Source organism: Jaculus jaculus, chromosome 2, assembly GCF_020740685.1.
Source record: "Jaculus jaculus isolate mJacJac1 chromosome 2, mJacJac1.mat.Y.cur, whole genome shotgun sequence".
Lineage (NCBI taxonomy): Eukaryota > Metazoa > Chordata > Mammalia > Rodentia > Dipodidae > Jaculus > Jaculus jaculus.
The window spans coordinates 205,006,856-205,031,246 of record NC_059103.1 but is presented as its reverse complement, the minus strand read 5'-3'; the positions used below and the strand labels follow the sequence as shown (position 1 = coordinate 205,031,246).

General features: G+C 52.2%; 1 protein-coding gene and 1 long non-coding RNA gene across 3 annotated transcripts in view; one reads left to right on the top strand and one right to left on the bottom strand.

Annotated features, from left to right (window-relative positions):
* St3gal1 (ST3 beta-galactoside alpha-2,3-sialyltransferase 1) overlaps positions 1–17,611 on the bottom strand; it is a 92,618-nt gene extending 75,007 nt beyond the window's left edge. For both annotated transcript variants that reach the window (XM_045142957.1, XM_004656179.2), the window contains exon 1: positions 17,417–17,611. The gene's annotated coding sequence lies outside the window, so the exon portion shown is untranslated. The remainder of the gene's footprint in view (positions 1–17,416) is intronic.
* Positions 17,612–18,077: 466 nt separating this feature from the next.
* On the top strand, positions 18,078–22,608 carry LOC123458484. The gene is made up of 2 exons (XR_006635678.1): positions 18,078–18,213; positions 20,503–22,608. It is a non-coding gene; the product is annotated as an uncharacterized LOC123458484 (long non-coding RNA).
* The last annotated feature ends 1,783 nt before the right edge of the window (positions 22,609–24,391 follow it).

The window sequence follows — 24,391 nt, the reverse complement described above, 5'->3', positions numbered from 1 at the left end:
GGTGGACCATTGCTGGAGGTTCATTGCTAGTGAGTAAAACAGCCCATCTCCAAGCTCAGTGCTCAGACTACTTCATTCCTACTGCTATGGAGATGTGACCCAGGACCCTGCTCAGACTTGCCATGCTTCCCTCCCTGTGAGGAAACTTCCCCTCAGATCTATACACTAAAATGAACTCTTCCATAAGCCACTTCGGTGCAGGTGTTTTGTCCCAGCAACAAGAAGGTAACAGCTATATGGGCCTTATGTAGATCACATGTTACTAAATAGTTATATTTTCACCATAAAGATCCGTGGCTGGAGAGATGGCTCAGTGGGTAAAAGCACTTGCTTGCAAAGCCTGATGGTCATCGTGAGATTCCCCAGAGCCCACATAAAAGTCAGATGCCTAGGGTGGCACATGCATCTGGAGTCCATTGGCAGTGGCAGGAGGCCCTGGCATATCCGTACTCACCTTTCTGTCTCTTTCTCTCTCAAATAAATTAATGGAAAATATAGGTATGGACCGAGCTGCACTGTGCATATGTATGACTAGAGATGTCCTGGTTGCTCTGTACCATAACACATAAACATGAGAACGAGGCTGACATGCAGCTCTGCTCCCCTCGGAGCATCGGTACAGCTGGCACCTGTGGCCACCAAGCCAAGCCTGGGATTCTCCTTGGAGCAATGCAACCCTGGTCTTGAGGTGGCTTTTACAGTGTGAACGCAGAATAACACTGAAGGCTCATGGGTCAAACGCTTAGCTGCCCTCTGAAGAGCTTTGGGGAAGTGAGTGACTCTTGAGGTTCTCACTTTGTCAATGGCTATTTCCACGGATTATTTATTTATTTATTTTTAAAGATTTTTAAATTTTTATTTATTAGAGACAGAGAGAGGGGTAAGACAGAGAAACAATAAGTGAGAATAGGCGCTCCAGGGCCTCTAGCCACTGCAAATGAACTCCAGATGTATGCGCCACCATGCACATCTGGCTTACGTGGGACCTGGAGATTCGAGCCTGGGTCCTTAGGCTTCGTAGGCAAGCACCTTAACCACTAAGCAATCTCTCCAGCCCTCCACTGATAAATTTGATGGAAACTAGGAAGTGGGGTTCTCGTTGGAGGAAGCAGGTCACTGGGAACCAGTTTTCAAACTATGTTTCTTGTTTCCACCCTCTTCCCGTTCCTCTCTGCTTCCTGGCTGCCATGTACTGAGCAGCCTCCTGGGTCACATGCGCCCCCACAGTGCGCTGCCTCCCCTCGGGTCCACTGCGCCGGAGTCAGCCGCCATGCACTGAAACCATGAGCCACATTAAATTAAACCTTTCCTCCGCAAAGCTCTGCTCAGGTACTTTCTCACAGAGATGGAAAGGTGACTAAGAGTTGCCAACTGCATCAGATACCAAACTCTCTAAGACTTAGGACCCAAGCAAGAAGCTGTCATTTAGGGCTGGAGTGATGGCTTAGTGGTTAAGGTGCTTGTCTGCAAAGCCAAAGGACCCAGGTTCAACTCCCCAGGACACACATAAGTCCAGATACACAAGGTGGCACATAAATCTGGAGTTTGTTTGCAGTGGCTGGAGGCTCTGGCGTACCCTCCCCACCCCCCACACACACACTCTCTCTCTCTCTCTCTCTCTCTACCTGCCTATTTCTGTATCTTTCTCTCCCAAACAAATAAATAAATAAATAAGTTTTTTTAAAAAAAAGAAGCTGTGATTTAGAGGCAAGAAACATGCCTCCTGACAAGCTGAAGCACAGATTAGGATAAATTCCAGCCAAACAAATCATGCTTACGTGCTTCTTTCTCCTGCTCCGGGTACACAAGTCATTCTTGCTTTGACCCCATTAGTGCATCTGCCATCCACAGCCCCCTTGCGCCACGGGACGTGCCTTCCACTTCACAGTACCGTACAGTAAATCTCACGAGAGACTGTTTTCCAATTTTGTACCTTCCCAGGGCAGGGCAGGGCACTGGACATAAAACTCAACATCATTCCTGGAGAGACACAGCCAATTTGCCTAATAAATCATAGCTTTTCTCATCCAAGCAGAAAATGGTCATCTGAATGGCTGAACACTGGCCAGATACCAGTGTTGCCCTGGCACGTTACAGGACTCTGCTCAGAGCCCCGGGCATGCTATGTTCCAAAACACCATGGCGGCTTCTCGGGGTGCCACACGGGAGGCAGCTGGGTGATTTTTAGAAATGTTGCCTTCTCTGGGACTTACTCGTTGGTAAGATACAAAGTGTATCTGCTCCAGCTATTGGCAGGACCATATTGAAAATTAAATGGATTAAAAAGAATATGACCTTTTGCTTTAAAACAACAAAGTGTAGCCGGGTGTGGTGGCACACGCCTTTAATCCCAGCACTCGGGAGGCAGAGGTAGGAGGATCGCCATGAGTTCAAGGCCACCCTGAGATGACAGAGTTAATTCTAGGTCAGCCTGAACCAGAGTGAGACCCTACCTCAAAAAACAAAAAACAACAGCAACAAAAACAAAGTGGGACTAGAGAGATGGCTTAGCAATTAAGGCGCTTGCCTGCAAAGCCTAAGGACCTGGGTTTAATTCACCAGTACCCACATAAGCCAGATGCACAAGATGGCATGTGTGCTTGCGGTTTGTTTGCAGTGGCTAGAGGCCCTGGTGCACCTATTCTCTCTCTCTCTCTCTTTCTACCTCTCTCTCACAAATAATAAATAAATATTTTTAAAAGCAATAACGTGGAACACTAGCAGTAGTAGCAGACAGTACCTTTAAGTGCTGACTAGCACTTTCCAAGCTGTCATCTGTCATTCAACCTACACTTCAAAGCCCCATTTAATGCTCATAATGGCCCGTGGGGGGGGGGGTATGCTCACACGTGTGAACATGCACTGCTATTTTCATCATTTTGAGGCTGAGTATATGGAGACTTGAGATTATGTAACTTGGTCACAGTCATATGAATAGTATCTTCTAGAAACTGAGATAGAAACTAATATCTAAGCTCACTTGTAAAGAAGTCCAGGACGAACACAGCTTACCTCATGTGAGCACTTGGAAGGCTCCGCCTGGGTGGGGCAAGAGCGGTCCTGGGCACCACTTTCAAGAAGTGCACTGTGTGGGAAGGAGGCCCAGCCTAGCGCAGCGGTTGCCCCCCAACACACACACTGCTGGGCGTGACGCCCAACCAGCAGCAGCTCCTAGAGGGGACGGCAATTTTCATCCCATAGCTTCAAAGGGAAGTTTCACCATGGCACAGAAAGCAAGACCTGAGTAGGAAGGAGGCTTACCCTGCCACTCGTCAGCAGCGAAAGTGAGGCAGCAAGCACTGGCAAGTGGGTCAGACTATAAAATCCCAAAAGTCATTCCCAGCGCTAAACCTCCTCCAGCAAGGCTGTGTGTACCTCTTAAGGGCTCTGTCGGCTGGGGATTAAGTATAAGGCTTGATCACAAACACGTAAAACTATGGGAGACATTTTAGGCTCACTCCACCACACTTAGACCCGAGGAACGACAGCACTCTGTGCCCTGTAGACAACTGAATGGGATTTTCCCAACCGGAGTTCGGGTCAGAACAGGACCTTGTGGAGAATGGAAACGCAGGGAGATTGGCTGGATCCGTGTGCAAAGGGACTAGCCAATGAGCAAACAGGGTAAGCAGAGAAGCCGGTGAGGGTTGGCAGGGGAGGGAGGAGACCTGGAAAAGTCTAAGGTGCCCAAGGGCGGTGATGCCAAAGGTAGGAACAAGCTGAGTGAGTAGTGGGAGGGAACCAGAACGTGGATAATGATGGTGACCCCAGTCCTGCCCTGAAGGAGAAATGGTCCAGAACATGCCGAATATGGCATCCCCTGGAGGACACTCTCGAAGGATGGGAGAGGACAGACAGACGTAGGTCAGAATGCACAAAGGCCACTGCACACTCGCTGGAGTGGATCCCTCCAAGATGTGTGGAGAGTGCTGGGATGCTGTGCTGTCCACGATGGTGAGCCTGGAGGCTGCTCCTGGCCCACCTCTGGCGTGCTGAAGGGCAGGGCAAGCCACTTCAGTGTGACAGGGACACCAACATCCTTCAAGGGCTGAGCAAGGGCACCTGTGAGTCTGACTAGAAAACAAGGCCGAGGGTCCTCTGTTCCTCCTCCAGCCGCTAGGGCCTCTAATGCTCAGCAAACACACCTTGATGCTGCAAAGCCAGACAAAGCTCTAGGCTTCAATTCAGATGGTGTGACGACGGTTTCAACGTGTGTCCTCCATGGACTCAGGTGTTAAAATTAAGCTTGTGACCAGGCAAGGTGGCGCACTCCTTCAATCCTGGCACTTAGGAGGCCAAGGTAGGAGAATCGCTGTGAGTTTGAGGCCAGTAAGACTACATAGTGAATTCCAGGTCAGCCTGGGCTAGAGAAAGACCCTACTTCAAAAAGCCAAATAAGTAAATAAATAAATAAACTTGTCACTTGGATCTCAAGCCACCTGGCTGAAGGAGGTGTCAGATCCTGGAGTCCAGCCGACAAACTGTGTCTGGTGTGGGCTGGAGCGATGACTCCGCAGTTAAGGCACTTGCCTGCAAAGCCTAAATACAGCAGTTTGATTCCCTAGTGCCCATGTAAAACCAGATGTACAGGGCGAGTTCATCTGAAGGGCCAGAGGCCCTGACACGCCTATTCTCTCTTTGACTATATCTGCCTCTTTCTCTCTCTCAAATAAACATTAAAAATAATTTTAAAAACTGTGTCTAGTTTGGACATTCATCCCAGCAGCGCAGAGCTGTCTACTACAGATGCTTAGGGAAGGTCCCAACCAAGTAGGACTTGGTGACCTGCTGAGCCAGTGTGGACCGAGCGTCCACTCAGCAAGTCTACAGAGTCTCAGCCGGGACAGGGGCTCCAGGGTGGCTGAGGAGGAGGGTCAGAACAGGTGAGGCGAGTGACGGAAGGTCACTGAGCATACTCTTTTAGCAACACCGTCCCAAGCACTGCCCGCGTATCCACTCACTTCATGCTCTGTACCTGACTCCGAGGCCACACAGCAAGGCAGAGACAGAAGGAGCACTTGCCGGGCAGCCGGGGCAGCGCATGCCTGCCTTTAAACCCGGCGCTTGGGAGGCAGAGGCAAGAGGATCACCATGAGTTCAAGGGCACCTTGAGACTACGTAGTGAGTTCCAGGGCAGCCTGGGCTACAGTGAGACCCTACCTCAGAAAAACCACAGAACAAACAAACAAAACAAAATCAACTAGTGCTTATATCATGCAAATCAATAAATCAATGCGTGAATCATGGGTGAATAACTGAAGTGTGGGGGAGGGGAAGGCTGAACAAAAGCACTGCTAAGCCTCTTTGCGAACACTTAAGACTTCACAATTCTTCATCTCCCACTATGCCGAGAGTACAGCCTTTGTGGCCTCTCATGGGATCCACACACTGTTCCCCACGCAACCCAAGTGACAGTTATACGCCCATGGCTCCGCAAAACTGGAAAACACCACAGGACTCTCCCCCACCCAGGCAGGGAGTTGATCTGATTCCACAGTGGCTCCACGGACCCCCAGGCTTCGTTCCGCTTTGAGGATCCGGCATAGGATCTGTTTCTCTGCAAGCCCAGTGGGCTCCGCGCCTCAGATAAAGACGGAGGGACAGCAACAGGCTGCCGTGCGGCCTGCCTAATTGTTCCACCACAGGGAGCGGAGCTGGCTTTTCATTTGAAGTTGGGCGGCAGCGGGACAACCCAGCTGTCTGCCTTATCTCCCCCCTCCGTTTTAATTTCCTTTTTCACCAAAAGACTGAATTTTGAAATGGAAGATCAGGCTTTAGAAATAACCAGCTGCACACCCCACAAAGACACCCTTGTCTGTGGCTTCAAGTATTTCCTAAGCAACAGGCTTTATCCCTAGACTGCGCCAGGTGGAGGGATTAGCCATGCCTTCCACTGACAAGAGCAAGGCACCTTCCTCGCTGCTGAGAAGGTGTTGGCAAGAAGGAACCGCCAGAAGAGGTGGCGGGAAGAATGTGAGAGCCAAAGGAAGGGTAGGACTCCTTACGCATGCTCCCTCCACACATAAAATCGCCTGGATAGCCATGGCCTCACAGTGCCTGACACTACCTACCCAAGACCATCATAAGAGAAGGAAAAGCCCATGACATCAAAATAAAAGAGAGACTGATTGAGATGGGGAGGGGATATGGTGGAGAACGGAATTTCAAAGGCGAGAGAGGGGGGAGGGAGGGTATTACCATGGGGTATTTTTTATAATCATGGAAAATGTTAAAAATTGAGAAAACAAAAAGAGGAACGGCCAGCGTCATGCATTCGACTTACTCTTCAGCTCGCTGAAGTAGATGTCCCTGTCTTCCAAGGCACCCGCCCAGGGAGCTGGGGACACTCAGGGCCTGCTTGCACGCTCGCCGCTCAGCCTCGCCGGCCCGTCCTGTCTCCAAGGCCTGACACGTTCATATGATGTTTCCTCACCCCCCCCCCCCTCGATCCCCAGGCACCACGGACTCTCTGGATTCAATACATGCCAACCTGTCAAAAGATGAACGCTCCCTGACTAGTGGAATGAAGTGGAGCTCTTTAAATCAAGAGAGCCCAGAGAAGGTCAGATCAACTTGGAGAGCCACGCTGCAACGTGAGCCAGTGAGAATGCTGACCACAAGCGCATCCTTCAAGAGGGCAGGCCTGCTGGCCTTGGGCTCCAGAAGAGGCTAGAGGAGCATCGCAGGACGTCTTTGCAACCAGGAGGACAAGACGCTGAGTTCACTAAAGGGTACATACAGGCCAAATGCAGCACAGCGAGGGGCCAGGCCAGCAGCAAACGCATGGGAATGATTTTCTTACCCGTCCCCCACACTCAGAGTCCCCAATGCAGACAGAGACAGGGTGAAGGATGATGCTGAAAGCTACGTGACATGGTGCCTGGGTGAATTCCACCTCTGCCACTTTCCAGTTATGAGACCCTATGTTAGCGACTCTGGATTTAGTTTCGCCATCAGTCAAAATGGGATTGACAGAAAAGCACAGAGACTGTCCAGGCTGCTGTAAGGATGAAGCCTATAAGGTCAGAAGGGTGAGCATCTGACAAGACAGTGCCCCATGGCCTAGCCAAGGACAGGCGCTGACTGTGGGCTCCAGGTGGACCGACAGAAGCCCAGACAGACACTCCATCTCTCAATTATCCCAGCATTAGGAAATTATGGACAGCTGAAATCACTTTCTCTGCTCGATTCTTTAGGGTTGTTTGTGCCCCCAAATGTGCAAGGAACATTCCTGCACTTACTCTTAGGGCTTTCTCCCCACTGCCCTCTGTCTCCTGAGCCTGTGGGCCCGGGCTCACCGAAGAATGGAGCCAAGCGTCTGGGGTATTCCTGCAAGCTGTCGTTCTTCAGGGACCACAGAGTCTCTCCCACAGGACCCTGCCACCTCCCATTACCCCCCAAAGCCTGCCCTGCAGTTACTGTGCTGGGGGACGTCCAGGGGCTGAGCTGCCACCCCACCAGACCTGCTTCCAGTTCCAGTGTACTTAGAACTTCCTCTCCAGGGCTACAAGCAGCAGCCGGATGGCTGAGTCACGTAGATTGGAGGAGCACAGGCTGACAACGGTGACAGACAGACAGACGGGAGCACTGGGGTGCGGCTCACCGGTAGAGGTTGATCAGCCCTTTCCCAGCCACAGGACTGACCCATCCATCACTGTACTGGGCAGCTGTGAAGGGTAGGGGCAGTGTGTGTCAGCTGTGGGTAGACTTTGTGGCTGGCAGGCTGTCAAATGTGTGGGCACCCCACCAAACAGAAAGGAAAATTTAGGCCAATAGAATACCTGGGCACTGAGACCGGTGTTATGATGAGACTTCACCTCTCCCTCTGAATCCACACAGTGATCTGCAAAGTGGGGAGGACTCTCCTCTGGTCCTCTAGCCTGGCACTCGGAACAGGGGAGCTAGGGCCATGGGGGTTCCTAGCTGCAGATACTCAGGAATGGGGGAACTGAGGCTGGTTACAGATACTCAGGAATGGGGGAACTGAGGCTGGCTACACAGAAGTTTGAACTCTCAGACCCTGGAGGCTCTTTCTGGTCCTGTAGTGACTATGGTCCACTACGATGGACAGAGGATAGAACCCTTCGTGCGTTGCCCAACAAAGTCAGAGTCATGTTGGGCTCCAGTCTATAGTCTTATGAGGATCTAAAGAAAGAGGTGCATGTGTGCGTGCGTGCGTGCGTGCATGCGTGTGTGCGCGCACGTGTTCATGGTCGTGTGCGTTTCTTTTCTTCCCACTGACCCTTTTATTTCTGAAAACATCAATGCCCAATTAGATGAATTCTCATCTTTCATGTGCAGTTGTTCTGGGCTTGTTCAGCATGAAACAATATTTTGGAGTCATTCCATCCTCGCAGCTAGAGAAGCAGTTGGCTTGTTTCAGTTGGTTTTTTCTGGTTGGGTTTTTCTCAAGAGCTCTTTGCTAAATAAATATGCATGAAGGGAATTTTTAGCCACTCTTAGTGCGCTGTGGATTCAAATGGATTTTTGTTACTGCTTTGTTTTTAACACAGCCAAGTGTACCACAAGGCAATCTATTCGGATTTTTTTTTTTTTTTACCTGTATCTACTGACATTCAGAGTAAGTGCTTTCTTGGATTATGACAATGTGGACTTTCCTAAAGTTCTCTACAAGCCCCCTTTTTATTCCGCCAAGTCACTTGGCACTAATGTTCTGTTGTTCTCAGCTGGTTTGAATTATTATCATTTTTAACTCTTACTTTAAATCCACTTCAAAATGTTCAGACTTATCCCTGGTTAGGTAGCTGTCATTTTAGAGGACAAAACAAAACAAAATTTACACACAGTCAGAAATGTCTCAAACACCCCCAGACTAACAGGAAGGAACTTTCAACAAATAAATATCTCAACCTTACGTAAAAACCCGGAACATACTAAAAGGACTCCATGGACCGTATCACGTCCCCACACCAATCTGTGAAAAGCTGAACCTTCATAGGAATAAAAACCCAACATTCATTGGGCAATCCTGATGAGTCAGGAGGTACGGTGACTCTGTCAATAAAAACCTAGTTTATTTTTTGCATCAACTGTACCAAGTCTACCTGCATGACAAAACAGGAAATGAAATGGAGGCCCTGGCCAGGTGAGGAATGTGATGACAGAGCAGCAAGTTCTGTGCCTTGCACCGAAGCCCAGGCAAACCCTAGCCCTAGGCCCCTCTGCTTTCCAGCAAGAGGCTTCTGACAACATCTGCAAGGCTCTGTGTGGGGCTATGGGACTTCACTGGACGTCACTGTGTGCAGCAGAGGCAGGAGGTCACATGTTGGAAGCTTGGTCCCCAAAGGGGGATATGTTAAGAGATGGGAAGACCTTTAAGAGCTGAGACTTTGTGTGAGGTGACTAGACTACCTTCGTTCCACACTCTGGCTTCCTGGGTCACCATGGTCACATATGCTCCAGGCATGATGTCATCCACCATGATGGGATGCAGCCAGGAGACCCCATCGGAGTCCGCGCCACACTGTTTGGACATCCCATCTCTAGTGCTGCGAGTTTTTCTCTACAAATGACCCAGCCTTAGACATTTTGCTATAGCAACAGAGAACATAAAAGATCTTGATACCATCTTATTTTTTGACACGTTTATTTTACTAGGGGCGATCTAATGCTAGGGGTTAAACTTGGGCTTCTACCCACTATGAGGTGAGGGACTCAACCTTCAGTTCCTTGGGGTTTCTCACCTGTCAGAGAGGGATCTATTCCTCCTCCTGGGCTGGTGCACAATCAGATAATAGGTGTGTGCATAATCCCTGGAGACTACCCAGCAGGCCTCCACCCTACCCTCCCAAATAGGCTACTGGGAAAAGCTCTCTGCCTCAGGCTATGAGTAGAAGCTTCTGGGCAGTGCAGAGCAGCAAAAACTGGAGAAAGGGTGACGTGAGAAGTGGATCCTTGTGTTGCCAGCCCATCAGGATGACAAGAAGTGGTATCTCAGTGATCCTAGCCCCTCCCTCCCCTTGCATCCCCTCCAGGATGGTACCCACACAATACTATAGCCTCTCTTGCTGGTTTCCGTAAATGTTACTACCACTTCTGGAAAAATGCCCCTTATTCAATTCTCCAATCATGTTTCCTACTGAAACCCAAAGTGACAAGATATTTAAAGACTGAGGCTACTCAAATTCTCAGGGAGGCAAGTATGCTCATATACCTTTCTCCCAGGCTCCTCCTAACTCCCAGAGGTAGAGGTGGAGAGTCAAGGAAGATTAACAGACGGTTAAACAACCAAGTTTAGAGCAAACCCAGGACTCAACTTCTTGAATCTAGGCCCTGGGTTTCCCTGCCAGGGCTGGGCCCTTTGGCTAGGAACTGTGTGGACACCAGCAACGTCTCCAAGAGTGTTCAAATGGTGACCACTTAGGTGGAACTCATTCCAAACCCCTTAAACTTCACCGGAACCATTCCCCTTCCCCATCTCCAGCCTAGTCACAGGGTGGCTCAGGCAGGCAGCCCAGGGTCTTAGGGCTGATGAGCCTTTTCCTCCAACGTCCCCGCTCCTGGTTATAGTGCTCTGGGCCAGTTCTCAGGCCCTTGTTCTGGCTATTAATTCTAAGAACTTGTCCTTCCACAGAGAAGAGCATCAGATGTTTCAGACAACCCACGCCGAGTGAGAAATGGAAGCTTCCCGAGCAGCCTGAGACCCTGCTCCTTCCGCAGGGTCATTCTTAAGCCACTTTTCCCCAAAACCAGCTTCCTGTTTCCAGGTCTTCTGAGAGCTTTCTGAGCTCTTCGACCCCGTCCTACATTCCACACAGGCTCTGTACTGGCACGGTGTCCCACTTTCTTTTCTTTTTTATTTTTACTTTTTAAGGTAGGGTCTCACTCTAACCCAAGCTGACCTGGAATTCACTATGTAGTCTCAGGGTGGCCTTGAACTCATGGAGATTCTCCTACCTCGGAACTTCCGAGTGCTGGGATTAAAGATGTACACCACCATCTTTCTTGATAAACACACTTCATTCAGTTAGAACTCAGTGGCACTGGGGCTCCCCGGCATGGAACCCCTCGCCCTTTATCCTTTCTGTGTCCCCAAAGCCCAGGGGGACACGTCCATGTGTCCTGTCAACCTGGAATACAGAGGCACAAAAAAATCTAACCTCCTCCCTCACCCACCTGGCCGGTGGCAGTGGCCACAATAACCAGCACTTTCTCCCTGCTGTGAGTGTGAGTGTGTGCCCTTTAACTCCACCCTCCCAAATCAGCTGTCCAAATCTGAGAGGTTCATACACATGGGTGTCAGTCAAATATTCCAAACACAGCATAAGACTGTATTTTCACAACAAATCCATGAGGGCCTCTGTGCTTCACACACAATCACACTGAGACCCAACTGATGGAAGCTTGCGAGGTTAAGGGTCCTGCAGACCGGCGAGGCTGCGTAAGCCCCTAGCATGTGAGTCAGACCCAGCAAAGGGCACAGCGAGGGAATCCCGGACCTCAGCACCAAGCCCTCAGCCCTCCCCCGCCTCCCTTCCTCAGCAAGACTTTGGGAAGTCGGCTATCTCCTTATCTCTATTGTTCTTACCCATAGCATACAAGACACTTAGGATAACTTCAAAGTACCAAACAAGAGAGTCCATTTGCTCTGCTTCAGGTTAGTGTCTAGCCCCTCACAGCACATGCTGCTGCTTTCCTAGTGGTACAGATCATAACAGTATAATTCTTTATCTTCCAGTGTATCTCCCCAGGACATCGGGGCCCACTGGACAGCAAGGGGACAAGGAATATGTGTTTTTCTACCCCGGGGGCATCTCCAACACCCTGCAAGTTATACAGAGCAAAATAGGGCTGGAGGATGGCTTAGCGGTTAAGCGCTTGCCTGTGAAGCCTAAGGACCCCGGTTCGAGGCTCGGTTCCCCAGGTCCCACGTTAGCCAGATGCACAAGGGGGCGCACGCGTCTGCAGTTCGTTTGCAGAGGCTGGAAGCCCTGGCGCGCCCATTCTCTCTCTCTCCCTCTATCTGTCTTTCTCTCTGTCTCTGTCGCTCTCAAATAAATAAATAAAAATCAAAAAAAAAAAAAATAAAGCAGAGCAAAATAAATCCCCATAAGCACAGGCTCAGAATCAAAACCGTCCAACCCTCCTCACCAATGTAACCAAAAAGAAGGCAAATTCCAGACTTCCCAAAGGATGCGCTAGTTTCCAGGGAAGATACTGAAACTCCCATGAACTGGAAGGTATGGGTTTGGAGAAAACGGAGCATAAAGGGTTAACCTATCAGCTCTGTCACCCACAGCCTTGGTGAGGTCCCCTCCTGTGGACTCATAGTTTTCCATCAAAGAAAAAGGGTTGAACACAATAATCTCTAAGGCTACTTTCAGCTCATGGATAAAGAGGCCCCAGCAAGGTCATTCTGTTCTCTTTTAGCACTGTGCTTAACTCGGGAGTCCCTCCGACATCGCTCAACTTTTGCTGAGATGATTTAGACTGTGGTGTCAAAAACTCAGGGCCATCACCTATAAAAAACAAAGAAAAACAACAATAACAACAACAACAAAATGACTGGTGTTGAGAACTCCAGGGAAGTGACTTGGCCCAGTGAGGGATGAGAAAGGTGGGAAGCCACCCTGACCAGCGAGAGGGGACAGGCCTGTGGTGTGGCCCCAGGCAGGCTGGGAATCCAGGCTGGCTTTGAAGAGGAAAGCAAGCAAACCTAAAGGAGGTGGGGGCTGTGTGCACAAAGAAAGGCTTTGCTGGACCCAGGGTGACTGCCAGCAGCCTCCAGCCTCGCAGGGTGAAACCTAGACCTGGGACCCAGAATAGCTCCAGTGCCAAGTTGCAAAGCAATTGAGCCTTGGCACAGGGGCTCAAATGCAGGCTCTCACGGGGGCCCAGGTCTGGGCTCCTTTGACCAAATTAGAGCAGGCGAGAGCTCTCAGGTTCTCAGGACTGTGAGGGAATGTGCAGTTTCCAAACAGGTCACGTGACTGGACCAGGCTGCATGAAAGCCTTGTTCTAGGATTCTTCACGATCAGGTCAGCTCTCCACGGGCCGTGCAAACACGTACAGCTACACAGTAAGGACTCGTTGGAAAGTACTGTGCTAGTACCCTAGTCCACGAGTCACTTCACTTCCCTCATCAAAAACTGTGACAACGAAAAGAGTAAGAGAAGAGGAAACAAATAAATAAACAAATAAAACCGAAGACTATGAACCGGAATTCAAAAAACCTACACTTGCAAGTTTTGCGCAACCTTTTATTGATTTGTGCATATGGTGTCTGTGTGTATGCGTGTATGACGGCGTGTATATGTGTACATGCATGTGGTGATTTTGTTCCTCACGAATGCTGTATATATAGTTTTTAATTTTTAGTTTTATTTATTTGAGAGTGACAGAGAGAGGAAGAGGCAGAGATAAAGAGAGGGGAAGAGAGAGAGTGTGGGCACACCAGGTTCTCAAGCCACTGCAAACAAACTCCAGACACATGCACCAGCTTGAGCATCTGGCTTACGTGGGACCTGGGGAATCGAGCCTTCAACCGGGGTTCTTAGGCTTCACAGGCAAGCACTTAACCACCAAGCCATTCTCTCCAGCCCCTGTGTATCTTTTTTTGAGATGGGGTCTCTCACCTGCCTACAGCTCACCAATTGACACCAGGGAGCCTTTTGTCTTTGCCTCCCTAGCACTGGGATTACCACCACACCCAGTATTTTTAAGTGGATCCTGGGGATGGACCTCAGATCCTCATGCTTGAAAGGCAAGTGCTTAACCAACTGAGCCACCTCCCCAGTCCATAAGCAACTTTTGCTGCTGAATAGTTATAACTGTTTTATTACATTATAAATTACTCTTAATCCCTTATTATGCCTAACATAAAAGTTAAACTGCACCACGCTAGTGTAAGATTTAAAAAATGCCTGTACTGGGCTGGAGAGATGGCTCAATGTTTAAGGCGCTTGTCTGCAAAGCCAAAGGACCCAGGTTCAACTCCTTAGAACCCACATAAGCCAGATAGACAGGGTGGCACACACATCTGGAGTTTGTTTGCAGTGGCTGGAGGCCCTGGTGTGCCCATTCTACCCCCCCCCCCCTCTTTTACTCTCTTTCAAATAAATTAATTAATTAAACTTAAAACCTATCTTTAAAAATGCCTGAGTTGATAGGGTGACTTACTACTTAAAGTCTCAGGCATCAACTGGGATGTTGGGATACATCTATGGGAAAGATATCACTGTACAAGCACAGGATATCCGATGGTGGACTTTTTCTCTGTTGTTTGTCTTTTTTGAGTGGGGGGTTGGGAAGGGCTTGGGGGTGAATTAAGGTTCAACTTCCATAGAGCAAAGCCCTGTCCAAATATAAACCCTTTGAGTCAGCAACTACAGTGACGTAACCTGACCTCAGGGTCAAAAGCACACATCTGGAGGCTCTTTGCTGGGGGTGGGGGGGTGTCTGCCTGCCACTTGCTTCTAGGGCACAGTCCTAACACATCGGGAGGAGTACTTGCTGGAAGGTGAGACGGTGCCACCTGACGCAAAATCCTCCCGCGCCCTGAAGATCCAGGACCAAGAACCCATCTTTCAATTTAGGGGCCACCATGGATCTTTTCCCTCGTGTCTGTGGGACCAAGGACTGCTCAGAGGCAAAGATGTGAAAGTCTTCAGTTCAGGAGCTCTAGCTTGCCTAGGAGAGGGGGCGGTCTGAGCCTGCCGCGGGGGCCAACCCCATCTATAGCCACTAGCTCAGAAAGCCCGGCTTCCGCTTGCTGCTACAGAGCTGTAGAGAGCTGAGCTCTTACCCCCTTCAGAAACCTCTGCGGTCACTTCCAGCAACATTTCCTGTTTCTCTGGCTCTACACAGCTGGGTGGGGTGCTGTGGCCCGCAGCCAACGCCGTGGGGCTTGAAGAGCCCCTGCTCCGCCCAGGCGGGGTCCTTACAGGGGCAGAACCGCTCTTAACAAATGCAGGAAGACTAAATACCAAAGACAAAGACACTCGAAAGCCTTTATCAGCAGAAGCTGCATGAGGGACTTCCTGTCCCCCAAACCTCAAGTCAGGGCATGCCCATATGCACCCGGATACACTGTGCCTCAGCTGCACAGTAAACATCTGCTCACACGGTCACAAGTAAGGCATATATTCTGTGGGCATATTTGGGGCGGGTAGCAATGGCCCCACTTTATGGACATGGAAACTGCCTCTCTGAAAGGCTCGGGGAGACAGAGGCGGATAACTGCGACGCCCCCTCCTTGTACCCAAAACTGAGGCACATTCAGAGGACACGGAAAGGTGAATTTTGGTCAGTCTTTTCAGCCCTTTTCTGAAGTTCAGAAAACAGCCTGGCTCTTTTCTCTGGGGGAGGCGGAGGTGCAGGAAGACAGGCCTTCCGGACCCCGAGCAGCCAAGCGACGGAATCCGCAGCGACCGGCAGGGGGCAGTGCGCCATGCCTTTTCCAGCCTCCCGGGCGCTTCGGGCTGCACCGAGAAAGAAAACCCGGGGACAGCGCCAGCCAGCAGCGTCCAGACACATGGCCGGCACACAGTAGGTGCTCAACGCGTCAGGTAGCGGGAAGGGCTTGACCGCGTGGGTGGATCTGTATCCGGCAGAAGGAATGGGAAGCGGCGAAGGGATGACCCCGGCCGCGGCCAGCACCTTCCCCGCCCCCCAGAGGCCTCGCCAGTGCACTCGGCGTCAGCACCTACTGTGTGCCACCCGCGGCGGTGGCAACTGCACAGCCTCTTACCTTGCTCAGGACTGGCATTCTTAATGGAAAATCTCCCCGCACCCACCCACCCACTCACATACTCAGCCGTGGAGGGGTGGGCGCTCTACCATCTCCCTGGGGAACCATCTCCGCACAGATCCGTGGGGCGTGGGGACCCACGAGGGTGATGAGCTAGGAGAGGCGAGGGTTCCGCGGAAACACGTGAAAGGCAGACGAGTTAATGCTCAATGCAGCGACATGCCGAGCTGGCCCCAGCTCTCGGGGTCACAGCCGTGCGGGACTCGCCGCCCCACCCAGACGCAGTGACCAGCCCAGCCCCCACCCACCCACCCACCCACTCGCGCGCTTCGTATAGCCTCGCCGAGCGCCAACACGCCAGGTTCGCAGTAGGCGCAAGCCAGGACCCTCCTGTAGGATGCTGGAGAGACTCCGGGTTCCAGCGGAAAATAAAATAATAAAATAAAGAAAAAAAGCCCCGCGAATCTCCGCTCCCTTTCCCCTGAGACTACGCCACGCCGTAGAGCAGGGCGAAGGTGCCCTCGGGCGCATCTGTGCCAAGCCGGGACACAAACAGACTCAATCCCATCTCGAGTTGAGCCGCACTTCCTTCCGCAAGGTCACGCTCAAACATTCAAACCTAGAGAAAACTGGAGCTGAAAGTTGGGCCGGGGTCCTGGATCACCAAACTAGCTGTATCCCTACAGGGTCGTCTTGCCTCGTGGTCACTGTTCGTCCACAGTGCGCTTGTCCAAGGGGCGAGGCGGGTCCGCGCAGGTCACACGCGCTGGGACGCATACAACTTGCTAACTTTTATCACACTATTTCTTGGCAGCTGCTAAGCCTAACGGGGCTGGGGCTGACTCCAAGTTTTCGAGTTGCCACCATCACCCCTGCGGTGCTCCCTTGGCACACACGAAACCCTCTCACTTCTCACCAAGTCGCAACCAGCTACCCAAACGTTAACTTCTCCCGGGCATCTGGAGCAGCGTGTGTCCCGGGGCAGAGGGGTTGGGAGAAGGACGAAAGTCCCTTTTCCAATCTACGCCAGCTCACAGCAGACTGGGAGACTCCACTGTCCTGTCCCACTGCCTCTGGTCCAGATCACAAGTGGCCTCCACGCGCCCTCCGGGGTGTTCCAGCTCCAGGCACCGGTTCCTCGTGAGAGCCCGAGACCTTGCCACCCCGTGGCGTCTCCTCTTACTCGCAGCCCCGGACCGGGAGATCCACCGGGCGCAATGTCACCGGGGCCGGTCCGAGGAGACGACTGCCTGGGACAGTCTTCAGGCTCCAGGCTGAGTTCCAAACAGCTTCTCCAGCAAGTACCTAAGAGCCCCGAGTCCCCCAGCCCAAACCTCCTTCCTGACCCTCGCCCCAACACCTAAGTGCTCGCTGTGGCTGACAGAGAGAGAGGGATAAAGGGAGATCCCTACCGAGTGCCTCCCTCCCAGCCCCGAGGGTCTGCAGTTCCACCCACACTGTCACACCTTCCTAGAACCTTCCCAACCCCTTCCGTCCCAGGGTCCTGACGACGATCACCCCGCACTTAGAGCACATACCTTGCCCGAACCCCAACTCCCGCTGCCGCCGTCCCTTTCGCACCCCAGCAGCGATGGGCTCTGGGTGCACTCAGACCGCGGGAGACACGCCGGAGTTTCTAGGTGGAGGCTTGCAGGGGGGTCCAGAGAGGCACCTCTAAGGGGGAGGCGGCCGGTTCCGAATACTCACCCGGGTCATCTCACATCTCCCGGTCCTCCTCGGCTTCCTCTTCTCTCCGCTCCTTCCTCCGGTCTCGGGCTCTTTGTCTTTGCAAAGTGTCGAAACTGTCTGGCATAGTGGGCTCCGCCGGCGGAGGCTAGCGCCGGGGAAGCGGGAGGCGGGGTGAGGATGGGAGCGGTCTCGGGAACACCTTCCCCCGGGTGTAACGCGAGTGGGAGGCGGGGCGTCCGCGGAGGGGCCGCCTTCCTGGGCTGGGCCAGGCCGAGGCCAGGGCCGGGGTCCGCGGCGCGCCAGAGCCGGGCGAGCGCCTCCTCCACGCGCGGCCCGCCCCTTCCTCCGCCCAGCGCCTGCCCCTGCGCGCCCCGGAGCCCCTCCCGCCGCCCAGGGCTCGGCTCTTCCCCGGCTTTCCCCGGGCTCGGGGCTTCCTGCGAGCCGAAGATAGCTCTGCCTAGCCACGTGGATCGCCGCGGGCTGGGCTGGGCAGGGCTGGGCGGAGGCCCGGCGGGGGAGACGCCGCCGGAGGCGCGGGCGCTGGGACGGGACCGTCGCCCCTGGAGGGACTCCGCGGGGACACTCGGCGCGTCCTCGCTCTCGGGCCGAGGCCGGCGGGCTGGCGAGGCTCGGCCCGAGCTTCGGAGCCCGCGGGGCCAGCCCCGGGGAGCAGGCGATGCGCGCGCCAAGAGAGGACTTGGCTGGCGGGGAAACCCTGGCGAGCCCCAGTCGGATACCCGGCAGCGAGAGGGTCCGATCCCCCTTCTAGCGATCGGGCCGAGCTACTGACTGCCCCTAAGGGCGCGGGACTCCAGGTGGGACTCAGGGAGGGTGAGGGAGCAGCGCGGAGGGGCTCACGGGCCGGGGAGGCTGGATCCCCAGTCTGCGCGGCCGGGATTGGGAGCCGCCGAGCGGGCCATCGCGGTCCCCGCACCCCCGCCCTGCTCCCCTGGCCGCCGCGGCGCTTGGCCTCGCGGATGCAGAGCCCGCAGCGCGAGGCTGGCAGTGGAACCCGTGGAGGGCATCGCACCCTCCATCCCCCGGGCTTTGGTCTGGGAGGATTAGGTGTGCGGTTATCTGGACCTCCTTTTATTCGGAAAGTGAGGGCGGTGAACAGTATTTTTCCGAATGTCAAAGAGCGTCGGTCGTGGAGGTTGAATGCCGCATTTAAGAAGCATTTCGAAAAATCCGGGCTCCAGTTCTTAGCCCCTTACTGGAACTATCACCCGGGCAACTTTTCCATGGAATGTTGAGGAAGGAAGCAAAGCGCCCCCGGGCTGGTGGTAGGGGGGTGCTTTCCTTTTTCAAGCTCGGGTTGCTTCTCAGCTCAGCCTCGGTGGTATGAGAAGGCCGCCCAGCTGCTCACTCTTCCGCGGTGCTGTTGCGCGGGGATTCCGCCCGGGGGAGACTCCTGCGGTGCCATCTCGGGCTCCTTAGGAATTTCCTCCGCTTTCCTAGCTTCATGTCCCGCTGTCCTCGCTTGCAGAGAGGCCTATCACTGTCTGTATTGTAGTGATGAAATCATGCATGCATGGCAAAAGAGCCCTTGCAACTGCCCTTAGCGTCTACTGAGAGCTCAGGCTGAGCTGGCTGGGGAGGGAAGGACTTAGTGTCGCACTCCTGCCTGCCCTGAGGATGAAGTGGAAGGAAGCCACTGGGGAAAACTCCATGTATTTGGAAGGAGAAGAGATATATTTAAAGAAAAGAGAAGTAGAAGGGTGACTGATTAAAAGGAAAAAGGGGAGGAGAGGCTGAGGAAATTAACCACTAGAAAGGGAAGGAAGAGACAGAATAGGGGCAAGCCCCACTTGTCAGGGGGAAACGAAAGGGGCCGGAACAAGGGAACCAAAGCCATGTTATGTGAGCCTTCTTCAGATACCCTTGCCAACAAGCACCTGCCACCTGGCTGCCCCTGCTGTCCAGAAGTTGGGGAGAAGAGGTTCCCCAGGAGTTCCATGCCCTGTGCTAACTGAGCGTTCTCGCCTGACATCTTGGGTTGGTTTTGGTGTCAAGGGGTCAGCTCTTGGTCCTGAGTGGAAGCCTCGTGCCAGCTTTGCTCTTTCTGAGACTGGTCAGACACTGCCTCAACTGGCTTCTTCAGGCCTCTGGGAAAGGAGGGCAGATAGTTCAGTAGAGCCTGCTACTATCTTTCCTAGCTTAGCGGCTTCCAGCGTGGACCACTTTCCTGGTACCCACCAGTTTGGCTCACTGCCCAGGTGTCTCATCACTGGAATACAACCTGAGGGTTCACCTTGCTTGCTTCACTGGGAGGACAGAGACCTGGTGCCTGCATGACTCCGTTCTTGCTGGCCAAGCACCTCTCGATTTGGCAAAGGACGCTATAGCCAGAGATTTTGCTGAGCCTTGCTCCCTGTTAGCTGTACCATTTCCCTGCTGGGTACATGGTAGTCAAGAATTGCTGGGTGATGAGTGGGGCGGGGCACTCAGGAGGCAGAGGTAGGAGGATTGCCATGAGTTGGAGGCCACCCTGAGACTGCAGTGCATTCCAAGACAACCTGACCTAGAGTGAAACCCTACCTAGGGAAATAAAAAAATTGCTGGGTGAATTAGTGGGTGTCTTTGTTGTAAGGATCAAATGGCGCATAGGGAATCACTTAGGAAAATGGGGGAAATTATACTAATAGATTCCTATCCTACTATATTCTTGTATGTTCTTTGCTTGGAGGTTCAGATTAGGCAAATGAATAGCCCCAGGTTATCCAGCTGTTCCACTTTGCAGCCAAGAGCCCAAACCTGTTTCTGCCCTAGGTTTTGGCAGGTTCCCTGGGTGACTCCACAGTGAGAAGTTGGCTTCGCCCTCCTGAGTGATGTGGTGGAGAAACATGCAGAAAAGAAACATCTGTTTCCAATGTGGGTGGTGGGACCAGGCAAGGCCATTCCCCCAGCTGCCTGCTTCCTTTCTGTTACATGGCGTTTGTTTTCAGGTAACATGGTGTGGCCTCTTTTTCGTGACATTTTCCCTTTGTTTTTTTTTCTGTTCCTATGTTTACGTGTTGTGCGTGCTTGTGTGTATTTTCTTGCGTGTGCGTGTGTTGGCGTTGGGCATTTGCCTCAATCACTCCCCACCTTACTTACTGAGACAGTGTCTCACTGAAGGAAGACTTCACAGAATCGGCTGATCTTGCAAGCTTGCTTCAGCGCTCCCCCTGCCTCCTGTCTCCGGAGCCCCGGGGGTTACACACCCAGCGCTGATGTTGATCCTGAGCATCTGACTGTGAACCTCACGTGTGCATGGCAAGTGCTTTACCAACTGAGCTATATTCCAGCCGGCCCTCCTCTTCTTCTCTTTTAATTGTGTGCCATTCCACGTGATCAGCAGCCTTGACACCCCAGGTCATTTCCGGAAGCGAAGGAACGGGGCTGTGGGCCAGAGGTGTATGTGGGCATTCCTCTGGTCGCTGAGTGTCTCCCAACAGGCCTTACCAGAGAACTACCCCAAGCAGTCATTACAGGGAGTGCCTGCCCAGCGGGTCTCCTGGGAGCCCTGACTTGGCTCCGTGCTTCTCCACCTTCATATGTATCCAGAGCACAGCAAAGCCGCCTTCAGTAATGAGGGCTCAGGAAATTCATTGCATCCTCTCCCTTCCCCCTTCTTGGCACATGCTGGTGGAAAGGTGCTAATGGGTTCTGATCCCATTGGGTGATTGTGCAGAAAAGAAGAGGGGATAGAGCTTGCCGGAGGCGTGCAGAGGCGCTGGCCCACTGTGCATGCTCCGGGTTTGGGGACACTGCTTTCCTTATGTTTCTGGGCTGTGAGGTGTTTCATGTTTGCTTAGGAAAAGGGGTGAATGTAGGGATGAACATAGTGAAGCCAGACCTGGGCAGCAGGAAGGACAGACTGCCTGTCTCTGGTTTGGTGTGTGCGTTGTGTAGTGTAGGGTAGAATTGAGTTGTGTTACATTTCCTGGGGGGATACTGATACCTATTCTCCCTTAGATCGACAGGGCAGTGACTGAGACAAGTCAGCTTGGTGAACCAATAAGATTATTGAGGTCACAGGAACATGGGTGACTCAAAAGCAGCTAACTGCCTCACGAGAAAGTCCCACTCCAGCATGGGTGTTGACAGGAAGATGGCATCACCGGAGCTCCCTGCACAGCAGAGGGCCACTCTTCTCTCCCCGGCAGTAGTTCACTGCTTGCATAACCTCAGGAACGGGCCCCATGAGTCTTAGTGTTTCTCACGAGTTTGGAGAACTCCCCGTTTTTCTTAAGCAATGTTTTCAGTATGTAGGAAGCTGCAACATGTGGGTGTATACGCACGCACACATGTACTCTGCTTTCTCCTTGTCCAAAACGTCCTCTATTCCTGAGCTACCTTTAATCTTAACTGCATGGTTGTGGTCTTATTCCCTCCACATTGTAGCAGTTGTGGAAACAACCCTTTTTCACTTCCCATTTCCCCCATATTTGAGTTTCCCCACACACACAAACTCATGAGTCAGCAATGCAGATGGGCCGCCTGGCATCATGTGTCCACCCCTGAGTGACCATGAGGAAGGCCAGCACTCCACAGAGACAGGGTTCGTAATCTTGCACCATCCCCTCCACCCTTGACAGTCTTTAAGCACTGATCTAGCAGAACCCCCACGACTAACCTCTTCTCGTGTACTAAACCGGTGCGCCTCAGTGTCTGTTACTGGGCCACACTAGTCTCTGCTTGGGGATGAGGTTGAACCCCACCTCGAACCAGCAGGTTGAGACAAAACATACTGTAAAGACTTAAGTCCTGGGTGCCACATGCAGCTCCATGGCTGAGCCTTTGTCTTGTATGTGTGAGGTCCCAGATCTGGTCCTGGACCCAACAGGAGAAAGGAAAACCATAGAGTAAGCCTAGGAAGCTCCTTTCAGCTGGACAAGAACTAGAAAAATTTAACATAGAACACAGCTTGTTGTGGTTCAGTGGAGTTTCATTGTTTATGTCCACCAAGGGCCCATGTGTTAATATTTGATCCCAAGTTAGATGTGGAGATAACTGTGCTTTAAGAGGTGGGACCTTATGTGAGGTCTTTAGGTCGTTGGCGCATGCTCCAGAAAGGGGTTTGGGCACTTGTCTGTCTCACTCTCTGGAGTTGTGACTGCTCCTCCATGGATCTGACCACGACGTTATGCTGTCCACTGCTCTCGCCAGAAGCTAAACCAATGGAATTGTCTGACCCTGGTGTTAATAAAGCACTCTTCACTTCATAAGTCAATGGTGTCAGGTATTGTCTTTCAGTCATACGCCACACCAGTAGATCTGGTCATCGCCACACCACGCTGAAACCTGCCTCCAGACTGTTGCACGAATCAAGAAAGTTACTTTGCTTAAGTCACTGCTGGCCCCAGTTCTGTGGCTTGTAGCCAGACACAGTCATGGTCGTGTTCCAGAACTCCCTCTTCCTCCCACCAGCTCCCTGCCAAGCTAAAAACCCTTAAGGCTTCAAGAGCTCCCCATTTTCTCAGGAAACCAATCCAGATCTCCTGTGTATTTCTCAGTCTACTGCTAATAGTTCTTATAACTGTATTAGCAGGCATGATTCAGCCAGAATTTCCTGGTAAATTTTATTCTGGGGGCTGGAGAGATGGCTTAGGGTTAAGGCATTTGCCTGCAAAGCCAAAGGATCCCGGTTTGCGTCTCCAGGACCCACATAGGCCAGAGGCACAAGGGGATGCAGGCATCTGGAGTTCGTGTGCACTGGCTAGAGGACCTGATGCACCCATTCTCTCTCTCTCTCTAAATAAATTTAAAAAATATATGCTGGTGTGTTCTTGTGAGCAATACAGATCTTGACCCCTCTGGGCTGCCGAACATGTCAATGTTGGTCATTGTGGATTTTCCAGGCCACGAGGTACATAGGTACCCAGAGGCTTATGCTGGACCCCACATGAGAACCTGCTTGGTACACCTCATTGTTTCTGCAGCACTTCCTAATGCCAAGGGCTGAAGGATGCCTGGGAACCATGGCTTTGAAGCATCAGTATCCATGGGTCTAGCCTTTCCAGTTGAGGGAACTTCCTTGGATCACCGTAAGCAACACATTGCCACAAGCAGGATGGCCAAAAACAGCAGTTCAAGACACCCTAAGTCTGGTATGATGTCAGTTAAGGTGGGCACCTTTGGAGGTTTGAGAAAGAATGCACTTGCGCCTCACCTGTTTTATTAGCTCCTGTTGGCTGATGGCCGTTCTTAGCATTTCCTCATATGTGAGCCCATTTCTCATGCATTTTCCTCTTCCTGAGGTAGTGTGGGGGTGTCTTGTGAACCTACCAGTTACTGAATTTGAGGTCCACTTCAATCCAGTGTTGTGGGTACCTTTGTGTTATTGGATAAAGCACCTGACCAAAAGAAGCTAGTGGAAGGGAAGGATTTCTTTTGGCTTACAGTCTCTCGTGATGGCTAGAGAAAGCACAGTAGGAGCGGAGGCTGGATATCACCTGTGCCACAGCAGGTAGGAAACGGCAGCAGGAGAGTAAGGCAGCCAACACTGGTGAGCTAGAAGCTAATAAAACTCAAGGTCCACTCCCAGCAACACACCTCCTCCAGTAAGGCTGTGCCTTCCAAATTGTCCCCAGCTAGAGACCAACCATCCAGAATGCATAAATTTATGGGGACATCTGATTCAAATCACCACATTCAGCATGACTTTTTTGGGGGGGGGGGTTTCGAGGTAGGGTCTCACTCTAGCCCAGGCTGACCTAGGATTCACTATGGAGTCTCAGGGTGGCCTTGAACTCATGGCGATCCTCCTACCTCTGCCTCCTGGGTGCTGGGATTAAAGGCGTGCACCACCACGCCCGGCTAACTCCTTAACATATTTAATTTACATAAGCTATTTTTGAGTGAGGTAATTTAGATGTGAAGTGCTCCCCACCCCAGCTGCCTCATCCTCATGTGTTTGTGGTTAAGCCTCAGTCCCCAGCTGGTGGAGGCATTGGAAATTGGAGCCTTGCTGGAGGAGGTGAGTCGCTGAGGGTAGACCTTAGAATTCAT